The 22,814-nt window shown below is 42.9% G+C and overlaps 1 long non-coding RNA gene across 1 annotated transcript in view; it reads left to right on the top strand.

Moving 5' to 3' along the window:
• LOC109322604 overlaps nucleotides 1-22,417 on the top strand; it is a 25,846-nt gene extending 3,429 nt beyond the window's left edge. The window contains exons 3-4 of the long non-coding RNA XR_002104428.1: nucleotides 18,952-18,957; nucleotides 22,407-22,417. This is a non-coding gene — a long non-coding RNA (uncharacterized LOC109322604). The remainder of the gene's footprint in view (nucleotides 1-18,951; nucleotides 18,958-22,406) is intronic.
• Nucleotides 22,418-22,814: the final 397 nt, after the last annotated feature.

Genomic DNA, 22,814 nt, shown 5'->3' with positions numbered 1-22,814 from the left:
GTGGCCCAGCAGGGGTCCAATCCCTTCCCCTGGCCCTACTTACCAGCATGGAGTCCAGCTTAAAAAATGGGATTAAAATCTGGCTATGGTAAATTGGACTGAGTCACAAACATGAATGCACAATCAAAATGCTCCTTTAAGTGCTCACCATGACTATGGGCCTCCATAATCTGAGCCTATGTAAATTGATTTTATATTTATAGTCTTTAGGTATAAGTTTTATACTATTGTCATTTTTCATACGTTAGTGAAAACAAAACATTATGACCTGCATGTAATCCTGGAAAAGTATGCAACAATTTTTAAAGTTATTACTTTGGATTAGGGAATATTTTGTGGCAAATTATGTGAAAAGTTAGCTCTACTGCTACAATTCAGGTCCAGCTCCATGCTGCAGCCGGCAAGGACTGCCTGAATCACTGAAGCTCTCTGAATCTTTTCTGAATTGATTCAGAGACCTTTGAATCTAATTGGACCTCTTAATTGGTCCCCTGATTCAATTCGGGTTTGGAGACTCGGCCACCGAATCGGGCCAAATCTCCTCTGAGTCCCGAAGCTTTGCACAGCTCTTCTAATTACTTCATAAGCACTGCCACATGGATGAAGCCATACTGCTTCTACTTTTGAGGCAGTCTGTGCAAAGCACTATGCAATGCTTGGTACTTGAGGGCACCACTTCTGGGCATTTTAAGTTTATTCTGTAGACATGGGCTTAAATATCACAATATTCACTCATATAAATGATGAAAAAAGAAATAACTGTCACAGAGCGCCAATGTGAGCTCATCAGATTGGCTTGAGATACTTACCCTGGGCTAGAAACAGTGTCAGTGATCTCTGAGCGACCCCAAGGGTGGAGCAAGGGAGCCCTGCCCTGTGGAAAAGGAGAAGTCAATCCGAAGAAGGGGTTTTCAATCCCCTCATTCGCAGGGAAGGGGGATGGCCAGGGTTGGGGGCCCGCCACCCTGAGTCCTGTTGGCCAGTTTGAAAGCCAGGGAGGGATGGCTGGAGGGGATAAAAGCAGCAGCCGAACTGACGTGTGGGAGCTGCTGAGAGTGACTCCAGGTAACGGTGCAGGAGGCCTAAGAAGAGCTGGGGTGAGCTGACCCAGCAGAGAGACCTCTCTGAAGAGCCTTGAAGGCCCTGGGGGAAGGCGGCAGAGGTGGTCAGCCGTGCCTCCAGCCCTGCAGCAGAGAGGGAGCAGCGGCCAGGGCTTGGGGCACTGGCCTGGACGTGCCAGGTGTCCTGGACGCTAGGGGTGGCAGTCGGCCCCCCACTCCACTGCGGAGAAGAGGCAGCAGCCAGGAGTGCAGGCGGCATCCTTATCTGGAGCAGAGACCTGGGACAGTGAGTTGAGGAAACCCCTCACCTTCCCTGGGGATGGGGGACAGCAGCAAGCAAGGCATTGGGATCCTGAGGAGCAGCAGAGTGCCAGTTCGAGGGTCCTTGGGAGCTCGGGCCACAGACTGGCGCTCGGAGCGGGACTGGCGAGACACGAGACATGTGGGGTGCCTGACCAGTCATCTGGAGCAGGGGTTTGGAGCAACGACCCCTGGGAGCTGCCTGTGCTGCTGACCCTCTGCCACTGACTGCCCCGGAGGGGACTCAGTCCTGTCCCTTATTCTGCAGCTGATTGTCATTGGATGGAGTCCCTGAGCTTTGTGCTTGGGTCACGCTGAGTGCTGCAGGAGCCCACTTCGTGGCTTGTTGCTTGCCTTTTTCATTGTCAGGGAGGGTCACCCTTCAGCCTCTTTGGGGTGTTAGGGTTTGATACAATTTGATTGTTGCAGAGCAGAAGAGCTTAACCCGTTGCAGTCTGTTACTTATTGGAAAGCCTGTTGGAGCTGCAGGGAGCGACCACCTTGCTTCCTTGTGGTAGCATCTCAGCAGTGGCTGAAAGCCTCCAGTTACCTTCCCTGTGGTTCTTGAGTCAAGGGTTGACTAATGCATTGTGGTTTGTTTTATGGTTCTGGTTATGCCATTTCGGTTCACTTGTAAATAGCCTTTCCTATTATTCTCATTTTGTAAAGTGTAAATAGTTAAATCAGTTAAGTGTTAGACCTTCTTGTGACCACGGGCTGCTCTGTGGGGAGCAGGGACCAGCTGGAAAGTAAATTGGTGCTGGCCAGAAGCCCTGCCCCACTCTTAGCACACCATCCCTGATATTGGGCAGGGCTGCCAACTATTGGGCCGCCGCCTGTGTTATGTAACTTTTCTACAAGAAACTGAACCTTCTTGATCTGAAACAAAGGGATCTAAACATCAGAAAAGCCTGAAAAGTATATGGCTTGGGGAATGTCCGGTTGGAGGATGGAAGAGATGCGACGTTCTGTTATTTACGTCTTAAACGGTAGTAGGGCAAGACAGCAAGCTTCTTATCTCAGCTATGGATTCTGATCAAAATGTTAAACAGCGCTACAGAAGCGAGCCCAGATCCTTTAAAAATGCATGCATCTGTATAAAAGTATTTATTTGAATGGTCTCATTCCACTTGCAGCTACAGACATGCTTAAATGCATGCAAGTGTTTGCAGCCCCGGTACTTCACGTATTTTCCTAATGCAGAGTTTCCTTATCTGGGAAAGCTAGGTGTCTCCCTGCCATAACTAATTCATTTCATATGGGGAAAAAATGTGTGTATGTGTGTGTGTGCATGAGGCAGTAAAGGAATATCTTTGTAGACCCATCTACAGGTATAAGTGAAGAGTTGTATTATTGTAAAATTTTGCTAGGGAAGGCAATGAGCCTGCACTCTGCTGTGCACATGGATCTTTGAGCATGTGCAGAGTGACAGTGCATTCATTTTGGGCTTTGCCTGAGTGCAGGATTCTGTTCAAATAGATACAGGACTTCCTATGTGCTTTAAAGGAATGGGATGGCTAATTAGCACCGAGTCATCAAGCAATGTCTTCCTTCTTTACAGCATACCCTCTGATTCCCATAGCACTGCCGTGCTTGCAAAATTGTTAATCTTGGATCACATATATATTAAATATGCTTGTCGGAGCTCTCACCAGAAATTTCAAAAGGTGGCGATGGATTGATTCTTCCTATTCTCACCTTTGCAGTGGGTACTTTTATAAGGGTTATGTATCTTTTTTTTCCTGGTAAATTCAGGTAATTTCTATCAGTCTTTCCCGAGGAAGGAATTTCTACTACAGAAAAGGTTGAGACGTCAAGGAGAAGAAAAATAGTCACAGGCGGTCTACTGTATTTCTTGCAGAGTCTGCATTTAGTTCTGTACTGTCAGGGGAAAGTGCCCTTTGTATGCCCTGTCACTGGAGATATGAAAGGAGCCTACCTCACATTCCCAAGCAGTGCTATGCACACTGAGACCCTAACAGTCTGACTTCCTTATAGGAGAGCTGTAGGGACCGGAGGAAAGACCGGCCCTATATGCTTCTAACGTTGACCCAGCAAATAGATCCTCACAGAAAAACTCTTGCATTGTTATGCAGAGCCCCGCTGAGGAGATATCCTTGTCTGTCAATTCTATATTATAAAGTATCTCTATGCATGGAAGATCTTTAAAACCAGCTCTCTCTTGTCTGCTGCCTTCCCCACTGCCATTCTTGCATCTCCAGGGGGTTTTCCCCCTAAATTTTCCCCCTAAATTTTCTACCAACCTGATCTGTAAGTTCCTTGAAACAGAATTTACCATCATTCTTGTTCATCAGTTCCACTTTTTCTCAAGAGAACAATTCTCCCCCTCCCCCCATTTAAAAAAAAATTGTATTATTGTGTGTCTCTAGTCTTCTTTCCCTGAGTGTAAAGGGAAATTAATGAATCAAATAAGATTACATTTTAAAGGATCCTCAAAGGACAGGACAGTAAAGCGTGTAACGAACACAAACACAAATTTTAATTGAAATCCTTGCACTCGCATGCTGCACAGAGGGCAGTTTGGTTTGGGGACATGGAAAGATGTCACCCCTCTTTAAAATCTGTGTTGTGACCCCTGGCCTGAGCTTTCTCAATTATGTCCCCACATCAGCTTTTCTCATCATCATTTTTATCAATAAGAAGCTGCTCTCAAATCTACAAAGAACGTTATTTAAAAATACTTTGGTGTTTCATACCTTAAACTTCGAATTATGTTAATTTATGTGAAGAATTTGGAATGAGAGGTTATTCTGTCTGGTTCATGGTAGGGTCAAGGAATTATTTTGTATTTTTCTGTCAGGTTGAACAATGGACTAAGCTTTTCTTATATTTACCATACTTACCAAGATCCAAGATGACCCTGAATTTAAGAGGACCCCCCCAATTATTAGATTGTATGCATGGAAAATTTATAAAGTTGTTACAATTTTTCCATGTATAGAATTAATTATTGGAGGGTCATCTTAAATTTGACTCCCTCATCCTCCACCCCCCACCCCTGCCCCACTGCTGCAGCCAGGAAAACTGTGGAAGAGGGGCAGACAGTGAGGGAAGGGTAGTGAGGAGGGGCAAGGAGGGGGCATGTAGCTTGGTCCTTGGCCCTTGACCCCTCATATCTGTTTTCCTTGCTGCATCTCCCCTCATCACCTCTACCTGTCCCTCCTTGCAGCCTTCAATCCCATCCCTTCCCCAACAGCCTCTGCCCTGCTGCCTCTCTCCCACCCCTGCTACTTACCCTTGGTCCAGTGTCGGAGGCTCTGTCCTTGTTCCAGCCTGGGGCATGGTGCATACGCTTGTTCGGCTCAAGCCTGCCTGCTACCAGCAGCAGCAGCACCGGCTGGGCCCCAGAGACCAGCTATGCTGCAGCCACTGCTGCTGGCCTGGGATGTGGCCAGAAAAAGCACATGCTCCATGTCCTAGTTTGGAGGAGTGGGGATGGAGCCTGTGGGGATGGAGCAAAGGTAAGCAGCAGGGAAGGGAGATTGGGGCTAGGGACAGACATTCAAAAAGACTGAGCTGGAATTGATTCAACCTTTGCAGGTTAGTCTAACCTGGCTAGGCTAAACTGGTTTCCAACTACAAAGACAATCCCTCTGGACTGAGGAAATTCAGACACATGCCTCCAGTGGCTTAGGCTATAAGCTGGGGGTACTAGAGCAGTCCTCCTTTCCCTTGCACAGAGTTGAGCAGAGGCCGGGGGGGGGAGGGAGGGAGGGGAAGGGCATGGCCAGGCCCTGGCAGGACTTTCATAGTTTCTAGGTTCGGAAGGGACCTGAAGACATCATCAAGTCCAACCCCCATCAAGTCTGACCCTACAGGCAGGACCTCCCTTCTCATTAGGGACGTCTGCCTGTAAGGTCCCAGGCTTTTCCCTGCTGGGTGCTCAAGGGGTGGGAGTGTTGCCAGCCGCAAGCCCTGGGCTAGCACTCTGAGATAAAGGGGGGGTGCATCTGTTGGTGATACCAAGCTTTTCACTCTCCTTCCCTGCTTCTGCACTGTCTGCAGCAAACTGACAGGCAAGCAAGCTGGGGGGAGGGGTGTGTTTCAGTGTGTGATAAACAGTGTTTATCATCCCTATCTCAGTGTTTATTGCCCCATTAAGAAAAAAGAGAGACATTATGAGCTACCTGTTGATTCAGCACAGATACAGCATGTGGTCTGCTGGCTAATATACAGACAGCTCAGCAAGGCAGAGGGGAAGGGGGAATTTACACTTAGCAGGAAGTATCGGGGGAGGAGCAAATGGCTCTTCTCAAACAGCATTTCCAAGGACATTAAAGTCAAGGATGTTAAGCTACCTGTTGATTAGCTCCAAAAAGCCTGTCTGCCTTGATCATCTCCCACAGCACAGATTGTAGTCAGCACATGGTCTGCGAGCTAATGCGGAGGTGTCTGTGTAAGGCAGCAGGGACAAGGGAATAATCCCTGCTTGACAGGAAAAAGCTGGGCAGACACAGAGGGGAGGGGCCAGCCCTGCTGTGGAGCAGAGAGCCTCACCCAGGCTAGAGAGAGCATTCTGGGATACTGGGGTTGTCTGGTTTATCTTAAACCAGGAAGAGATCTGGGACAGATATTGCATAAACCGATTTGGCCCAAGTCAGTTAGGTCTGATACTACATTTAACCAGGATTATCCCAAAGTGGTTTCAGCCATTTTCAAACAGGTTTATGTGCACTGAATATATGTTTTCTTACAGCTTTAAACCAGTTTCTGATCACGTAAACCAGTTTATGTGTAATGTCTGTCTCTAGCCTGTGGGTGGGGTGCGAGGCTATGTGAGTGGGGACATGGCAGGGGGAAGCAAGGCTGCAAGGAGCAAGAGGCAATGGAAACAGAGGTGGTGGGAGGGGGCAAGCAGTGGCTCTGGCCCCACCCCAGGAGGGTCTAGAGCTGGAGTTGAAGTGGTTGCATACTCTCCCATCACTTTGTGCTCGATTCCAAGATGTGGGGCTTGGAATCCAGTAAATACAGTATACGCAATTTCACTTTTTGGTTCTCAGTTCTGCTGTACCAGAATTGCACAAGATTCTAAATCATTTTAGTCGGGATGTGTGTTTGTTCAATTAATATGCATATTGATAGAAGAGTTGCATTACGGTGTGGTTGAGTGTACCTTTCTATAAGCATAATGCATACTACGGTTAAGATTTAAAATGTACAAGTCAGCAAATGAGAATAGTGGTACTAGCACTTGAAATGGTTGTAATTTGCCAAAGAAATTTGGAAGAAATTCCTACCTCTAGCTCTTTTATGATATAAGGCTGCTTATTGGAAAAAACCAGAAAGTGGAACAACTTCAACACGAAATTTACTACGCTTCCTGAGTATTATTGAGTTGTGTGCCAACACATGGCACATTTTTTACTTTATTTACCTTTCTGCTCAGTAAAAATGTGCGTTTGTCCTGGCAACCTTGTATCTTGTGGCACATATGCTGAGATAAAGAACACCTTCTGAAAGAAACATACACAGGGCAACAGATCTCATCAACATGGGAATATTTGTAGTGCATCAAGAAAAACTATTTCTTATCTGAAAGTGTCAATTTCCCTAAGATTGCATTCATTTTATTTTAATACAGATTTTTATTATTTGTTTTCAGTTCTAAAACCACAGCACCTCTATTTTTTTTCTTTTATCTTTTCAATCAGACTATTCATTACTTTTTAACTAGTTAGGAAGCCATTAGCTATATTCTGCATAAATCTTGTATTGGTACTGGATGGGTATACTTCCCTTTCTGAAATATCAGCCATATCACTGACTGGTCAATCTTTGCTATTAGCTAACCATATATTTGGTGCAGAATTGTACTTTTTGGCTGTGACAAAATTGTATTCTGTAACAGAAGTATTTCTTTCCTCTACAGCATCACTGCTAAACAAATGCCCTTACTGGTGATTTTCTGGTGATCTTTAAAAGATTAAAGCAGAAAGATGACGTCTCTTTATTTTATTATTACAAAATCCTTAGTGTGTCTGCTTGTCTGTCTGTCTGCCCGAAATGGTTTATTCACACTCTGATTGGCTGTCTTGGCAGCCAATCAGAGTGCTCCAAGAGGGGCAGGGGATGGGCCCAGGCCCGCCACAGTGTGGGGGAAGGGTGGGCCCTGACACCTCCATGATGGAGGGGACAAAGGGGAAGGAGGAGGGGGGCAAGGCCATCACAGCTGGCCTTGCCTCCCTACCTCCACCCTTTTCCTAGGAGGCGGCAGTGATGGAGTGGGATGAGGCCAGGAGCACTGGTCTTACTCCTTGGCCCCTGCTCCTGGCGCTCTGTCCGTGCCCCTCCCCACCTTGAAATTCATGGAGAGGGGAGGCAGGCGGGTGCCCAGTGGATGGAGGGGTGGGGTGGTAAAATGGGCCTGAAACAGTGGTGGGAAGGGTGGGGGGCGGCGTGCAAGGCCAAGCCTGGTTTGGCTCAGCCCCAAAGGCCAGGGTGCAGGGAGTGTGCCAGGCCCAGCCTGGCCCCAAAACAGCAGTGGGGAGGGTGGTGGGGGTGGGCCCAGCCCCACGGCACAGGGAGGGAAAGGGGGCAGGCATGGGGGGAGGAGGAAGGTGGGGGGCTGATGCAGGCCTCTGTCCCCGCCCACACCTTCCCCAACATTGTTGATGGGCAATTGGTTAGTCTTTCAATATTTGTGCCATTTATGCATGCTATCAAAGTTTTCTGTTTCAGCGACCAGAGAAAAATGAGTGAAGGGTCTGATGCTGCACACAGGAATGTGCTCAATTTTACATGAAGATATAATCCCATTAAATCCAACATAACTAGTCAAATGTTTAAATGTAAATTAATTTTAATTTCAGTGTTCTAGAGCTGTGATGCTTGGGTTGCAAACACTACAAGAAAATGCTTGTATTCAAAAGCAATTCAAGAAATTCTTCAAGACATAAAAAAGCTTTTTTTTTAATTGGGTCCTAAAGGTATTACAATATCCCTTGTCAGTCTTACTGAAGCATGGATTGCTGCAGCTGTTGATCAGTGTGTACGGAAATACCTAAGGCTGCTAGCAGTCTGAACCAAAATAGTCCTCAGTAACAGCTTGAGCTATAGACCTTGGTGACCAGAAAACAGACCACTTATGGTCTAAGTGGAAGCACTGGGAAATTTTGGAGAATTAATTTCTAGACATTTCAGAAGGCCAGCAGATGGAAAACAATGGATAATAAAGGTGCAAGACACCAAAACACCTCAGTTTCCTGGTAAATGGGTCTCTCTGTCTCATGGAAAGGTCACAACGTTTGGTGAAAAGTGGATATGAATGATATCATCTAAACATCTGTTTAGTGATCAGTAAGTACTAGGTGATGTATTTCGTAAACCTGAAGTCCTTTTGGTAGATCCAAAAAAGGGGGTCTGGGAATCCTGAATACTTAACAGTGAGCTAGGGTCCCTATTTTATGTTGGCCCCATGTTCAGCAGATTAGTCGGGCTAGCACCATGTCCAAATGGGATGTGATGTTAGTGTCTAGCACAGTTTGTCAACATTAAACCCCAAAGAGTCCTTGTTACTAAGAGTTAGAGCCTTTAGGCTCTTTATTACGACTGAGATTGTTGTGAGTAAGTGTACTATATTATCACTGACTGTATCCTGATAGTGTATGCGCTGACCATTGGGGCTCCAGGTGAACTACAGCTTCGGCTGGGTTCTGGAGGGAGGGAAGGAGGGGGACAGACGACAGAAGAGGAGAGAAAGATAGAGAAGAGGAGAGATTCAGGGAGAGAGAGTGAAGAGGGGAGAGAGAGGTATGAGAGAAGAGAAAGAGAAAGTGATATGGATGTGTGACCCAAGTGGAATTGATCCCTGTGGTATCACGGTGCCTAAATAAGACAGCAGTGTGTAATGGTCCATAGTTGTATACATAGTTAGCATTGATATTATTAAGGATAATTAGTTAATTAATAAAAATGTAATTATTCCAATGATGGTACATCATATATGAAAATAGATTGTTTTGAAATTCTGGTGGGAGTTATTTTTTATTTTGAAGTTTAAAAAATGCAAGACTCACTGGGCTAAATTCAGCCCATGAATAATCAGTATGCAGTTGTATTTCACTGGTTAAGAAAACACTTCACTGGCTTCCTTTGGGCTACTCAAATGAATAAGTGATTGCAAGATCAGACCCACAATTTGCAATCCTTTTTCACTGCCCTGTAATACTATGATTGTATAGTCACACTAAATCTTCCTGATGGTACTGCACTTTATTGCAGTAGCAATAGGATAATAAGCTCATCAAATGCATATGTGCATTTGTAATATGTTGGACATTTACTAGGGAAAAATGCATTTAAATTAGCAGGCCCAGGTATTTTTCACCCAAGAAAAGGTTTGCTGAGGAAATATCTGGCTTGCCCTACTAATTATTAATAGATTTGGGGGAAATCTGTAAAATTCCAGAACAGCTGAAAATTGCTAATGTTTAGTTCTCATTCAGGAATTCAGTTCAGTTAACCTCTTATTGGTCATGGGCAGTAAAATGGAAATATTTAATTGTTTTTCTGATTAAAGCATTTAAGGTTGGAAATGGAATGTATGCCAGTCAATGTGGCTATATGAAAAATAGGTCTTGTCAAACCAACCAGTTATTATTCTCTGTCATTGTTACATTTATGAATGAAACTTACAGTATGTATTACATACGTATACATACACACATGAGACGCACCATTTAAGGTATTTGACTTCATATTTCATGAGACAGTCTGTATGATTAAAATGCAGATGGTTAGTGTAATCCACAGGTTTGTATCAGCGCATCTGACTTTCTAATCTAAAGAGAGAGAAGAATTTTTACAACTCAGTCAAGGATAGTGTGATGATATAGGCCTATTTATTGTGTGTACTCTGTTGATACTACGGTTCAGAATAATTTTGGATTGGATCCATAACAGAACCGTTCCTATTGGCAGTGTGCCTGGCTGGTAACAGCCAGGTGATTGGCATTTAGTAGGTGAATGGAAAAGAGGCAAATATCTGTGTTTGTGACTATGCAGTTCCTGCCTCAATGATACAAATAGAATGAAAGAATCATAGAAATTAAGGGCTGGAAGGGACCTCAAAAGATCAAGTCCTCTGCTCTGGGCAGGAATACTGCTGAGATCAAATTATTCCAGCAAGGTGTCTGTCCAGTCTCCTCTTGAAGACTTCCAAGGTTGGAGACTACACCACCTCCTTGGGCAGTCTAGTCCAGATTCTGGTCACCCTTACCATAAAGGAGTTCTTACTTGCATAAAACCTGAACCCATTCTCTAACAGTTTATGGCCATTGCTCCTTGTCCTCCCCTGGGGTGCTTTGGTGAACAGTCTTTCTCCCAGCTCCTGATACTCATCCCTTGTATACTTATAGATGGTGCCTTACGTACCTATAGAAATCCCCCCTCGGTCTTCTCTTTCCCAGGCTGAACAGTTCCAGATCCTTTCGTCTTTTCTCATAATGTTTGCCCTCCAGACACTTAATCAGTCTTGTAGCCCTTTTCTGGACCCTTGCAAGATTCTCTGCATCTTTTTGAAGTGTTACACCCAGAACTCCAACCAGTACTCCAGCCGGGGTCTCACCAACACCGAGTAGAGAGGAAGTTTTGTTTCCTTAGCCCTACTTGTGACACAGTGGAGAATCTGATACTGGCAGGTTGTATTTACACCCCTTACGAACAGATGCACTCATAGGCACCAACTTTGGTTTTTGCCGGTGGGAGCTTTGGCCCACACTACCTCTGGCTCAACTCCTGTCCACTATTGCACCATGAATTGCGGTGCATTGGTCTAATTTGGGCTCCTTGTGCAGCCACATAATCCACGTTTGCCATCTACTGGTACCAGCTTGTAAAAACTTGGTTTCAGGGCAAAGTTTTTGAACCTGACAGAGATTTAACATGTATCGCATAAAACCAAAATGGCCATGGTTCATGGGTGCTGAGCACCCATATATATACATATATATTTTTTTTTTGGTGGGTGCTTGAGCCTTGAAGCATCCATAGAATTAGTGCCTATATATGCACTAGAGAGTTAACAGATAGTAGGTCCACATTTTTCAAAGGCCCCATTATTCCTCCTGTGGTTCTTTCTTTTGAGATACATGCACCATTCATTTTTTTTCAAGTTAGTTTTGAAGTCTGCTAGGGAAATAAACACTGTGACAGAAATAAGGTTAAGACTGAACTACTTTTTGAACCAGTTTACTGAGACCCAATGGGGAAAGCTTGATTATCTCACTTAATGAGCTTTAGGACAGAGAACTTCTGGAAGAAAATGCAGTGTGTGACAATGTAAAGATAAGGAAAATCATGGAGAGTTTACTGCTGCTAGCACAGAAGGTAGCCTTCAAGTCTATTTTAGGCAGGCAAGGTTTTTTGAGTAGATGCAATTTATCTTTTATTAGACCAACTGAGTAGTTGGGGAAAAATGTTCTTAGCAAGGTTTCGAGCGCAGTCACCCTTCTTTAGGCGGAGGGAGTCTCTGCTGTTCTGAGACTCCAAGGAGTGAGAGAAGCTAGAAGTGTGGCAGGGACTATTTTAGGATCCCAGAAGAGGCATAAAACAATAAAGCGAAGCTTAAGGCTCATTTTTTTGGGAAACTCATCAACATACTGGAGAACAACCCTCAGAACATAGTGCACGTTCCTAAAATTGAGATTTTTTTTGGAGAGAAAATCCTAAGAATTCTTGATTTATTAATTTTTTTGAGTGGAGCAAGAGAGGCAGAACGTCTCATATGCAAGCTCAGGTTCAGGGGGTCAGTGGGACTTTTTATCTCACTAGGGATCAATTGTTGGCAGAGAATCATCCCCTTTACAGAACTCTTGTTGGAAGGGAATGCTATCAAGAAGAACCACTTGGACAGGAAAAACGTCAATAGGTTTCAGCGAAAAGGGGAAACCTATTTATAAAGCTAGCATGTAGTTGATGAAAAGGCAGTACTGACATGAAGTGACTAGTGGCCTGGCTTCTCTAGGCTGCTGAGTATCTCCAAGCTGGGCAACAGTTGTCTCACAGTTGTCTCGGTTGTCAAGTCCTGCTTTCTCCATTTATTCTGGTTGGAGTAACTTTATAGAGAAGAAAAATGGTTTGTAACCTTGTTTTAAAAGTTGCCACCCGGAACATCTTTTTGGAATACTACTCAATTTACCTAAAAATGATTAAGTAGAGACAAGGATTTGTTAGGACTATGCTAACGGCATAATGCGTTGGCCTAATTGGTAGTGGTTCTCGAGTACCATTTTACTAGTAGCACATGAGTAGCATCAGAGAGGGCTACAGTCTCTTGGTGATCAGTTGCAGATCAAAGGGACTGGACGTTCAGCTGTTCCTTACATTATCGCTAATTTAATATTACATGTTAAATTAATTAAGAACTGATTGGCACACTTCAGGAAGTAGTTGTTAATACAGAATCAACCTTGGACTGAGTTGCGTCTAATGGGCTTGTTTCAGACTGGTAATATCCCCAGGGCTACTCAAACTTTTCATCAGTCACCTTGAAGTAAATCTACAATTGCCACTATTTAAGTGTGTAGATGACAAAGAGTAAATAATGGTAAGGAAAAGGCAGTAATATAAGGCATGTGTATCACTTGGTAAGACGGTCCCATTCAAACAAAATGGTTTTTAGTGCATATAAATGCAAATCGTACAAAGAACGAACACTTGCCCCATCGAACAGGGGCTGGATCCATGAAAGCCAGGAGTCCTGTTTTGAAAAGGAAATGGAGGTTAGAGAGGGAAAGAACTGAATGCAAGCTGCCAGTGAGATGCCATAGCAAAAAAGACAGATGCTATCCTTGCATATACGCAGGGGAATACTGTATAGGATTAGGTAGGTATTTTATTTCTGTATATATGCACTTAGTGAGACTAATACAGAAAAGCTGCTTCCAGGTCTGATCTTTACATGTTAAAAAGTGTGCTGAAAAATTGGAGCAGTTGCAGTAGAGATACAAAATGATATTCAAGGGTTAGAGAAGGCTAGATTGTGAGACTTAGTGATCAATGTGTTTAGTTTCTCCAAAAGACAGAGAGGTAATTTGATTACAATGTATAAGGGATCTCATGGGGAGAAATATGTTGGTAACTATAGGGCTCTTTAGCCTAGTAGAGAACAGATTAACAAGCACCTGTGATCAGAAAAAAAAAAAGCCAGAGAAATTCCAATTAGAAATAAGAATTTTTATACAGTGAAGGAGATATTAAAATAAATGTATCGTGGAAAGTGATGGATTTTCTGTTTCCTCATATACTTGGATTAAGACTGGATTTCTTTCTGGAAAATATGCTTTGACCCAAAAAAAATTATTAGACTCCATATAGGGGTAACTGGGTGAAATGTAATGGCTTGTGATATAGAGGAGGTCAGAATGGATTCCTTTTAATGGATTCCATTAGAAAAGCTTTTGTTCAGATGTCTTCCCTTTCCTTCCTGTTTCATCGCACATGGACTCTTACGATACAAAAAGTCCAGCATATCTTCCTAGTGCATGACAAACTTAATGGTTCGATGAAGACCAGCCTGAAAATATGTTAACATTATGACATTAACAGATGCATGTTTGGCGATGCAAAGGGGGCTGGGGTGGTGCACCATTGACAGCCCAGAGGTTGAAGTTGGAGGCCATAGCAGAAGTGCTCCCGGCTTCTAACGAACCCGCAAATTCTGCTAAATGCCTTGTCCCACCAGGACACGAAATAGGAAAGGGAGGCAATGCAGAGGAGTCCAGCTAGGTTTCTAGCAGAGCTATTCCACATGTGTAATAGCTGTTGAAGTTCAGATATTCTTTACGACAGGGGGATATTTTTCTTCCCAATAGGACCTTAATTCCTTTCCATTTTTGGTGTCAGAAGATTTGGTATTGAAAATGGCTGATGGTAAAAATGTTTCCTTTTGGCCAATCTCTGGCCTTTTTTAGAGATGCGTACTTGGTAAGGTATGGCTATGCAGACAACTTATGCTAAGTATATAACAGCACTTGCAGAGGGAACATTTGTGCGCTGATGTAGAATTTAAAAACTAATTCTGCCAGGGATCTGAGATTTAGCTTATAGATCTACCAAGATGAATTTGCCCTAAAGTATTTTTCTGAGGTTCTTGGTATAGAAGAAACTATGCAGTGAGATTAAATTATTCAGCAAGTGTTTTTCAAAGTAATTATGGCTTCCTGCATTTAATCTTTTATGTATGCAGATTAAAAATGAAGGTTGATTAAATTATGACAAAGGGAAGTTCATTCAGAAACAGCTGACAGTAATGTCCTTTTTGTGGTTGATGGAGCACTGCTTGAGCCTACGTTATTATACCAAGCAAAAACTGTTATACTAGCACAACTTTCCCAAGTGACTGTGATTGGTTAAAATAAATAAATAAATATAGTAGGCTGTGGTATTTGAAGCAGAAATACCCTGGGATTCTTATTCAGTGCAGAACATTTCTTAAATATCCGATTTAGAGATAAATATTGAGATTTAGTGGTTTGTCATGGCCAAATAAGACACACAAACCTGAGAAGGCTCAAGAGGCAGATAAAAATATCCATTTCCATGTTGACAAGTAATACACCATGCCAATATACCACGCAGTAACTGCAGGTTTTTACAGCAATAGCAGAAAGTGGTAGGAATGTAAAACATACATTACATAATTTATCGGTGCGTAAGCTTTTCAGGACTATAGTAACTCACTCTATTTATTTTTTCAGTCATTTAGAGTTTCAATGTGTAAACACTTTCAACCCTTTTAAAAATTTACTTAGCTATCTTCTCTGGATTAAGTGCATCATTACTGGATACATACTCCTGCCATCCTGAAAGGGAATAATAGTCAAGTTTCCGTTTTCACAGAAAATACAAATTCATTACTGTGGGCGTATTATATTTATATAAATATATACACGCGCGCGCATAGGCCTTCTTCCCTTCCAGTTTCATCTATTAGGATCAACAGTGATGGGGATGAATGGAATCTTGTTACTCGTCCTGTTTCCCTGGTTTAATTCAATCAAACTCCTTGGCTTATATATGCAGTACCTGGAATTCGAAGGCAGTGATTCTCAATCAGAATGGCATGGCACCCTGGGGTGCTGTGCAGCCTTTTTATGGTTGCCATTTAGGGGCTGTGAAATATTAACACGCATAGGTGTTTGCACACCCAATAATGATTCACAAGATAGACACAGATTTCAAATAGGAATCCATAGCATCCAAAACAATTGGATGTGTTATAGTCTTTCTCAGCTCCTTGCAACAGAAAAAAATCCTCTAATTTTTTTTATAGCCAAAAAATTAGTGGAAACTAAGAGCTGGCATTTTCTAAGAGGTGCCTTGAGTCTAAAATGTTGAGAACCACTATTCGAATATTAGCTAAGCATAGGACTTTTTTAGCCTCCGAGATCAGGTGCCTCCAGTCTGGCATGATTGTATGTGCCCAGCCTGATCTCTACACAGTCTTTGCCATCACCTGTTAATAGTCACTTAGGTTGTTTTACAGATTTGTTCCTTTTTTTTCAAACCGTGATGTGGAACAGAAAATCCTACAGTATGAAAATGCTACTATAGGTATAATTTGAAACTGCTGTATCAAATCCATAGAGGAAGAGTTCTCACCCTGGTCCAAGCCAGGAATCTTCTCCTTATCTGGTTGCCTTCCCATTTAACAAAAGCTAAAAAAAAAAAAAAAAATCATGACCCTTTACCATATTGTGACCCTTTTTACCACTGGAAAGGGCAGGGTACAGGTAACCTGTGAAAAGCGACCAGGGAACCTTTTCATCCAGTGGAAAATATATAGCCTCAAATTAGTTCAGTTAGTTCTAACATGCCATATTTTATCATTGTAGCAGAAGCAAGCAGTTTCCTTACTATTCTTTTAGGCAACAATATACGTATTGTGGGTTGTTTGGGATGAGATACAGCAGTACTTTAATAACATGATTTAGAATAACACTATTTAATTTGTCTTTATTGGGATCTCTTTTATTCCCTACCTCATTCAGGATACAAGGCTTCCATGCTAATTAAATAGCAACTTTCTACAGCCTGTAATTCAATCTTCCAATAATACTGCTTACAGCAATCAAACTTGATCAAAACAAAGAGCGAGACTTATTTTAATAGACAGTATTTGGGTCTAGGGGTTTTGACCAAGTTAAAATAGAAGATAAAATTATCAGTACTGAGTTAAGTGGCACGCAGTGTAACAAAAATCTATTCTTAGCTTTACTTGTACTACATTTTCAAAAGTTATCCTTAATTCCTTAATTTATTATTTGATTTTTAAAAAAATTTCTTAGCTTTAGCATAAGGGTTGGCTTACCATAAAACCAATTTTATAGATAACACATTTATTTTGTGTGGGAATTCAGTCATACTCTGTGCTATGTAATGAACAGAATTCTGGAAAAAATAAGAGTTCTGGTCTTTTAGGACTGTACAGTAAAATGATCTCTGTTTGAAAGAATTCAGGAAGGTTCACAGTATAGCAAGTACAGAGTGTGACTGTATTGTTGCTTAGGTGAGTCTTTCACCAATTTTTATGAAAGCAGAACATCAATTGGGAAGCTGAATTAGGGACAGTGTGAAAGAAGGCAAAAAAGATGAAGTCCAGCCAAGAATCAGGTCATGACTGAGTTAAGGGAGAGCTGCTTGTAGAGACGGTGTTTGATGGTGAATAGAAACTGCATATGAGTAGCTTGGACTTTTACCTATTTTAGTTATTTATGTGCCTCTGATCCTTATAGTATCTGAGTCCCTCACAGTCTTTTAAAATGCTTATCTTCACACTATGGGTATAAGTTAGGGCAGTACTATTATTCTCATTCTAAGCTGGGGAGTTTAGGGGCAGAGTAGTTTAGGCCCAAGTCCACAAAATGGCCGAGATGTCTGAAGTGATCTAAGCGGAATTTAGTCCCCTACATGGGTGACTGGTGCCTCCTGCGTCAGGGGGGGCATGTCCCCCCCCTCCCCGAGGCCAATTAGTGACTGGGGGGGTGGGGTACTCTGTGGCCAATCTCACTGACCGGGGAATGGGGGATCCCCGCAGGCAATTGCACTGGAAGCATGAGCAAGGCACCCAGAAGTGCCAGTGGCACTTCTCCTAGCACCCCCACTCCCCGGCTGGTGATCCCCCCCACCCCTTGCCTAAGTGGGGAGCGCTGGGTGTGAGGGGGTGCACCAGAGCTCTCAGGAGGTGCATGTGTACCCCCATGCACCCACTACGCATTACCACAGGCCCCCTAAGCCTAAGAGTTTGATCCACAAGCTCCCACCTAAGTACTGAGGTGTGTGAAAGACTGTAGGTGAAAGACTTTGCAGGGCCAAGTATCTTGATGCCTGTTCCACAATGAATACCCATTTGAGATTCTACATTAGGAGGCTATAAATTTGAGTCACCTGAGGGGCCCATTCTGCTATGTGTTCACAGAGCGTGTCTAAGACGCACAGGGTCATCTATATGAGATGCTTTACTGCGTAGTTTACTGTGCATTAAGCATGTGCACCTACATATGCACATGCTTACTGCACAGTTAACCATGCTAATCACCAGTAAATTTGTTACCTGCAAATGCAAGTAGCAAATTTACTTGTCATTACTGACTGTGCAATTTCCTTGCAATTAAAACGGTGCAATAACAGTTGCAATTACTACCTGTGCAGTAGTTAGTAGCAATTAGTAACTGTGCAGTTACTAACTCTGCTCCCAGTTAGCCAGCCACCGGGGGTGGGAGATTGCTCCCTGCCTCCCAGGAGCTGCCTGCTGCAGGGGCGGGCTTTGCCACTGGAGCCTGAGCAGGAACTAGTCCCCCTGCCCCAGCAGCAGGGTGCTTCAAGCTCCTCCCTCCAAGATTGTGATTGGGGAGTGGGGGCTGGGAGATCCTTATCTGCCCAGCCCCACTTCACCATTGCAGTTGGGGAGCAGGGGGCTGGGAGATCCTTATCTGCCCACCCTGTTCCCCACCCAGCTCTGTGATCATGGAGCCGAGCAGGGAACAGGCTCTCTAGTCCCAGCATCACAGAGCAGAGGCTGGGATTTGTCCTGGTTGGGGCAGGTCCCAGCCCCGCCCACCAATCAGGTGATTAAGACAGGGGGCTTGGAAAGAGCTGCAGGAGTGGGGCAGGTCCCAGCCCCCTGCCATGATCTGCCAGTGGGTTAGCTAGTAGGTGGTAGGGCAGCTGGTGGTGGCAGGCGCCCATTGCAGTGCCTCAGGAAGTAAGACTAGCTTGCTGCCTTTAGCAGCACATTTTCTCCCACTTCCCTCCATGTGTAGATGCCTGCCCAGGAGCGTTTACTCGCAAGTAAACTGCTCCTGGATCTAATGCACTTGTAGATACACCTACAGACAGCATTGTGTTCTGTCCAAAACACTGGACCCGCAGCCAGTTCATTGAAAAACTGCTGGAAGGGAAGGTGCTCCCCTTTTTAATATAATAACTTAGTCTTTGCAGCACATTGCTACAAAATGAAAGACCCAACCAGTGTGCATCCCAGCAACCCCACCTATGGAATCTCATTATTGTCAAGCTCATCCTCTTGTTAGATGTACACAAACCAAATCACTAAGGGTGGCTGTGACAGTAAATTGTTGGGGAACTTGGGATGTTAAAAATAAAGATAAAAATCAAGCTAGAGGTGAATATCATAGTTTTGGAAAAGAAAAATATTTGAGGAGTTTTCAAAACTTTTTGGAGGATTTGAAAATTGGGCTGTTTAAATTAGTAAAGGGTTTGTGTAAAATATCCCAAGGAAATCTTCATCAATTTCAAATAGCCCTGGTGAAAAAACTGAAAAATTGTTATTTACGGAAATAATGGATTCCATTTCCTTTCACTGCAATGGATAACTTTGGATATATTAAGGTTTGTCAGAATGGGAAACAGCTGTTGAAATTTTAATGGATTGGCTGTTCTGGAATGCAAAAATTGCTTTTGATCCATGTGTGTGTAAGGGGGTATATAATCTGTCCACATAATGAAGATTTGTTTGTATTAACTCCTTAATATGGATGGATGAAACTCCTGCCTGACACCTTTAGTATCTGGATCAATGACAACACCAGTAGGATGTGCTCTAATTAGTTTCTCTGTAGCGTAGTATCTACCAAGGCTATTCCCTATCTTCATTATTGTTCCAGCTAGTGTGTTGTCTTGTGACCCTTCCTGATATTAGGGGACTGAGTTTTCAGTCTGATTTAAATGTAGATGGTGTTACAAGTTCCTTCTGAGACTCTGAAGTGTCTATCTCTCACCTTAAAATATTTTGAAAACCACTCCCTGTTATCAACTTCTAAGATCACTTGGGAAAAATTGGAGGCTAGTTGGCTCTTAAGATATTGCCCAAAGCCAGCGCTTTCCAGGTGCAGCTTTCTCTGATGTTAGTGAAGCATGAAATTTAAGACTTTCCAGAAGATCACCTCAAGTACTATACTTCTAAGTTAAAGAAGAGTGGAGGAGACTGCCCTGAGGTTAATCTGTGTAAGGGTGAATTGTTATCCCCAGTGTAGTCAAAGCATGCTACAATGGTCTATAGATCTCAGCCTCTCATAGACTTTGTTTGCTTCTCACCCTCCTGCTTTCCTGACTTGTCCCATCCCTGGTCTCCACTTGCCCTCTTCAACTCCATATTTTACCCCGGTCCAGTACCCATTTGGTCCCTAAGTCTGGCGACTTGCATCCTGGTGGTGCTGCTTTACTGCCCTGAATCACAAGTTCACTATTTGACTTTAGGCCTCTTATAACAGGGCATAATTTCTCGGAAGTAAGTGGATGTGTTGTGAGCTCTTGGTAGCTAACTTTTGTAAAGCAGTTTAAGATACTAAAATGAGAGGTGCTTTAAAGATGTAGAATATTATTATTCCCAGAAATTGGGGCTTCCTACTAGAAGAGCTCATAAACATGAAGTTATTGCTGTTAACATTTATTTAAGTCTTCCTTTTGGGGTATATGCTGTATAAATTCAGTGGGGGATTTTATTGGTATTTTTCTTAGAAATTAATGAAGCTACAAGTAAGCCTGCTGCTCAGAGGGTAATCTTACCTTAAATCATAGAGCTAAGTGTTTATAGCGATTATTGTCATCCAAGTTTTCAGTTCATATGTGTGACAGAACTGGTACAAAATGACACGGGGGGTAGGGGGGGGCTTGATAACCCTTTACTCTTCCAACCTTTTGTTGTCCATCTACCTAACTAATCTTGAGGAGTAACAAGTTAGTGAGTGAAGGGTTTCATATCAACTTTCATATAGACATTAGTAGCGTAGCTACTGTGGTGGAAGGATGGAGTGCTAGATAGCCCCATGGTGCTAACTCTATTTCTACCTGTAAAATGACATTGCAAGACAAAAACGCAGTCAGTGGCTTTGTTCCTTGTTACTAGACAAAGGGATGTTACAAGGCACAAAAACGGGAGGGGAGGTGGGTCCAGAATCATAATCCAAGTGAAGGTGCTCTGGGAAGTTGTGCATGGGTTTTCGGACAATTGACTAGATTCTCTGCGCGGAACATCTGTTTTGCACCAAGGTACTAGTGAAATTGGAGGGGAAAGTCGATGTAACCGCAGGATGATCCCCTGGTGTTAGGGAGTCCCACAGTGGCAATTTAGTGGCACAGTGATGCTGACTCTCCTCCTTTCCGTGTTGCTGACCTACTGAGGATGGCTATTTAAATGACATCTCCCTACATTTCACAGATTCCCAACTGCTGCTTTATTGTGGTGTCAATATAAGTTCAGAAGTAAAGTCCAGAGATAAGCATTTTGATATTTGCAAGCTCATTTTACCTGTGAAAATAACCTAGACAATCCTATGTAGTTTCCACAGGTGCTAAGCACAGGTAACATTTGTTCTGAGCTTGGGGTACTTAGCACTGCAGAAGAGCAAGCTGGTGAAATAATAATGCAGTAGCAGACAACCACTACCATTTGCTACATCACTATGACCTGGCCTTTACAGGCAATTACTTGAGAATGCAGCTTTGCAGCTCCTGTTTACAATGATCTTGTGCTACAACTCACAAAATTAGCCAAGTGTCAGGTTGTTAAAATTAACCTTCACCTTTTACCTTTCCCTCAAACAATGAAAATTTGCTGCTGTTTGAATCCCTGGAGTTTACCAAAGCAACATCAGAAAAACAGTTACCTGACTCTGATGTGACTCCAGTACATAGAGCAAAGTGTAGAGTGCGCCCCGCTGCTTTATTAGAGCATACGTTTTATTCTAAGAACTATATTAACCATAGTGTTAACACTGATCGTTTAAATACATGTCAAGAATTTCGGAAGTCCAAGTTACTTATTGTGCATATTGCATAACATTTTGGATGGTTTTTTATGGGGTATGTTACCAGGATGACTTAAAATAAAATTTTAACTTGGATATATTAAATGCCAGGGGAACCTTGACTATTGAGAAATCTGGCATTTATATTTAAGGAGGAGTAAAGCCTCCATTGATTGTAGGGTTTTTTTGGCACTAAAAATGAAGAAAAAACAATTCTCATGCAGATGTGTGCAAACTGAAATTATTGCAGGTATAATTGTGCTTATTTTGTGCTAATTGTTGCGTTTCAGAGTGCTAACTCTTATCTACCTGTGACACATCTGCAGCATAATATGAAACTATTATATGCTGAGTCTGTGAGATATTTCATATTTATATCAACGAGCTAACAAAGCAAGCACCTACCGGTGTCCAAGAGAAGAGATTGATTTATATCCTGTGAAGCACCATTGAAACTGGTGGGATCGTATGGGGTGGAAGCGGGAGCATTTTCTAAGGGACTAATGGGGTGTAGCCTTCAGCAATAATGTCACAAACAGGTAGGGTAGCTGATGTAGAGCTCTGGGAATAACTAAGGTGTTAGTTTCCTGGTCAAGCAGAACTAAAATGCATAACTGGGTAAATCCCTTTGGATCAAACAAAACATTTCATTTTGCAGATTTTTCCTTTTTATATTGTAAAGTTAAATGTAGATGGATTTCAAAATGAAATGTCACTTTGAAAGGAAAAATTGAAATGTTTCATTTTGGAAATTTAGAAACAGAGGAGTGTGGGTTTTTTTTGGTGTTTTTTTTTGGAAAAGGTTTTTTTCAAGGGTTTTATTTTTTTTTAAGCTGAAACAATTGAGTAAGCTTAATGTGAATGTTTTAATAGTTCCAGGCAAATTGACTGCATTGTTATGAGAAATAATTGCCCCAGTTGTTGTACTGCTAAGTGCAGTACCACTTTTTCTCATTGAAGAGCTTCTTCAAGCACTGAAAATTGTATAATAGAAAGCTGGTTATTCAGAAGAATTAGTGTCCCCATCGATCTGGATAATCAAACATCAGCATATGAAGTCCTGTACCCTGTTCTTTAATTACTTTATTCAATGGCACAACTGGGGGGGAGGAGGCACATGAGAGGGGCACCCACCCAGGGTGCAGACTTTGCCGGGGGGGGGGGG

Source organism: Crocodylus porosus, unplaced genomic scaffold, assembly GCF_001723895.1.
Source record: "Crocodylus porosus isolate Cpor-Errol unplaced genomic scaffold, CroPor_comp1, whole genome shotgun sequence".
NCBI lineage: Eukaryota > Metazoa > Chordata > Crocodylia > Crocodylidae > Crocodylus > Crocodylus porosus.
Note: the sequence above shows the minus strand (reverse complement) of the source record. Positions and strands in the feature narration are given on the sequence as shown.